Below are 3780 nucleotides of genomic sequence, written 5' to 3' on the forward strand. Positions count from 1 at the left end.
GAAGAGTCACAGCATTTAGGTGCTTGCTGCTGAGGTACGTAACAATCTCTCTTATGGGCAAAGCCCAGGTAAGAGAGGAGAGTCACATCTCCAAGGTGATTAATGTAGAAATATGTCACAAGAAACTTTTTAGGCAGGGCCCATGCTGGATCTTCTTATCTTCCAGATGTTAGGTCCGGGGATATGTCAGAATACCCAAAATACACAGGGCTCAGTCAAAAAAGGAGAGCCACATCACCTCGGTGCTGGGTCTAGACATATGTCACATCTCTTTTATGGGGAAAGCTCAGGTGAAAAAGCAGGTCACATCAAATAGTTGTTACGCAAAGAGATATGTCACAATGCCTCCTGCTTGAGTTGTCTAGGCCAAAGACTCACATCATCTTGGTGCTAGGCCCATGTTCATATATAAACATTCAACCAGAGTTAAAATGGTGGCTTATTTCTAAACCCAGCTTATAGGCAAGGGAGGACTGTCCTATCCTGACCTAGTTAATTGTAATGACGTTGACTCTCAAACCCGGGCTTAATGCCACGGGTACGACCATGGGTCCCTACCAGCAGGAAGGTCTCAAAGTTGATTGCAACTGTCATTCAGACTGTATAGTGCCATTGGGTAGTACACAGAGATTGCTAACTGCGCCGAGCACACAGGTGAGATTGTGGCACTCATATGCACACCCAGCCAACAGTAAATATTCTCATCCTCTCACATGAACACAGGTCACTGTTGAGGTTCTGAATTTCACACCTGTAGTCAGTCAAAGGTGGGAAAAATTGACATATATGGATAATCATGGGTTGGTGACTCTCAGGCCAAGATTCAGCACAACTGTGAGGCTGTGACTTCACTAAGGTGACACAGTCTGCAGAGGAATTGAGGCTCTCATGCACAAATCCAGTCTGGTGTTGAGATGGTTACTCATGGGCTTAGACCCAACATACAAGAGGTGTTGAATGTCATGCCTACAACTGTGACAGTTGTGGGATTGTTAATCTCATTCCCGGACCATTCTGCAGGTTTCATGGTGAAATTTCCCAGTGCCTAGCACCTGAGTGACTTGACGCTCTTGCATGGACCCAGCCCACAGATGGGATACTCACATATTGCTGGATCCAGCACCTTGAGGGTGTAACTCTATTCTCCTTCCTTGGCGCTGCCCACATTGAGCATTTTGACATATCACTAGACCTTGCACTCAGGTGATGTGAGTCTCCTCTTCCGCCTTGGCACTGCCCACAGTGAGCATTTTGACATATCACTAGACCTTGCACCCAGGTGATGTGAGTCTCCTCTTCCGCCTTGGCGCTGCCCACAGTGAGCATTTTGACGTATCACTAGACCTTGCACCCAGGTGATGTGAGTCTCCTCTTCCGCCTTGGCGCTGCCCACAGTGAACATTTTGACGTATCACTAGACCTTGCACCCAGGTGATGTGAGTCTCCTCTTCCGCCTTGGCGCTGCCCACAGTGAGCATTTTGACGTATCACTAGACCTTGCACCCAGGTGATGTGAGTCTCCTCTTCCGCCTTGGCGCTGCCCACAGTGAGCATTTTGACGTATCACTAGACCTTGCACCCAGGTGATGTGAGTCTCCTCTTCCGCCTTGGCGCTGCCCACAGGAAGCGTTGTTCTATATAGCTTGGCCTGGCACCCAGGTTATGTGACTCTCAGGCTTGTGCCCATATGGGACACTGTGGTATATTGCTGGGTCCGCTACCCAGGTTATGTAACTCCTCTGCCTGGGCCCTGCCTACAAGGGGCATTGTGACAGATCTCTGTGCTCATTGGCCAGGTAATGTGATTCTCTTTTCCTGTCTGGTCCCTTTACACAGAAGGGATTGTGACATGTTGCTGGGCTTAGCACCAAGTTGATGTGAATCTTCTGCCTGGATCAAGTTCACAGAAGGCCTTGTGACATACCTCTGGGTCCATTACCTATTTGATGTGACTCTCCTCTCTTACCTGAGCATTGCCCATAAGAGAGATTGTGACATATCTTTGGGCCAAGCACCGGGATGACGTGACTCTTCTCCCTGCCTCGGTCATGCCCACAGAGGGAAGTGTGACTTATAACTGGGCACAGCACACGGGTGAAGTGATTCTTCTGCCCAGTCCCTACCTACAGTAGTCATTGTCAAATACCTCTGGGCCCATCATCTAGACTATGTGACTCTCTACTTCTTCCTAGGGCCTGCTCACAGTAAGGATTGTGACATATTACTTTGCCCAGTACCTACATGATGTGACTTTTCTCTCATGTCTGGGCTCCGTCTTGGAGATGAATGTGACACACAGCTAGGCCTGGCCCCTAGGTTATGTAACTTCTCCTTTTTCAAAATCCTACTCACCAGGGACATTGAAACATCTCTCTGGGCACGTCACTTAGGTAATGTTACCCTGTTGCCTGGAGCCTCCCCTCAGCAGGTATTGTGACACATTGCTGGACCAAGTATCTATGTGATATGCTCTCCTTTCTTTCCTGGGCCTTGTATACATTGTGTATTGTAATATATGGCTGGGTTCAATGACTAGGTGGTGCAATTCTTATGCGTAGGCCCTACCCACGGGGACATTGTGACATTTCTTTAGCTCTGACTCTCCTCTTCTGCCTTAGCCCTGCCAAAAATGGAGGTGGTGAAATATAACTGGACCTAGCAACCAGCTAATATGACTCTCCTCTTTTGCCTGCACCCAACATATTTTGGGTATTGTGACATATCACTTATCTCAACACCTACAGGATGAGAGGCTCCTGCCTGAGCCCAGCCATCAGTAAAAATTGTCATTTTCCCACATGAACACAGCCCACAATTGAGGTTCTGAATTTCACACCCAGAGGCAGTCAAAAGATGGAAAGTTGGCTCTCATAAGTGGATGTTGTCCACAAGCGGGTTTGTGACTCCCTGACCAAGATCCAAAACACTTGTGAGGCTGTGACTCCACTAAGATAACTCAATTTTCAAAAGGCATTAAGCCTCTCATGGAAAAATCCATTCCACCATTGAGATTGTGACTTATGTACATAGATCCAACATACAGGAGGCTTTGGCTCTCATACCCAGAACTGGCACTTATGTGGGATTGTTAATCTCACCCAGGGACCTTCCTGAAGGTGTGATTCTGACGTACACCTCTATGTGGGATTGTTAATCTCACCCAGGGACCTTCCTGCAGGTGTGACTCTGAAGTATACCTCTATGTACGTTGCAGCGAGCCGAGATTGTACCACTGCACTCCAGCCTGGGTGATAGAGTGAGATTCTCTCTCAAAAAAAAAAAGAGGCAACGACCTTGCTTCCTGCCTCTGCCTGAAGTTACGGGTCCCTGACCTCTGCTGGCACCTAGCAGTCAAAGTGGATGGGGTCGTGGTCAACTCTCAGCCGAGCACAGGGCCCTTCCCCTCTCGCTACCCCACACAGGTGAAGCTGCTGGTCATGGCTAATCTGGAGCTGCTCTGTGTCCCACAGTTCCCTGCTGAACCAGTAATATTTATGGGGTACAGTGTGATGTTTCACTGCAGCATACTACATGGTACAGTGTGATGCAGTGAAACATCACACTGTACTCCGTAAACATGTATAATTATCATGTTAATTATATGATGTTCCACTGCATCATACTACACGGTACAGTGAGATGCAGTGAAACATCATATTGTACTCCGTAAACATATATAACTATCATGTGTTAATTACATGATGTTTCACTGCATCATACTACACGGTACAGTGTGATGCAGTGAAACATAACATTGTACTCTGTAAACATTTATAACTA

The sequence above is a fragment of the Pongo pygmaeus genome, chromosome 14 (genome assembly GCF_028885625.2).
Source record: "Pongo pygmaeus isolate AG05252 chromosome 14, NHGRI_mPonPyg2-v2.0_pri, whole genome shotgun sequence".
Classification (NCBI taxonomy): Eukaryota; Metazoa; Chordata; class Mammalia; order Primates; family Hominidae; genus Pongo; species Pongo pygmaeus.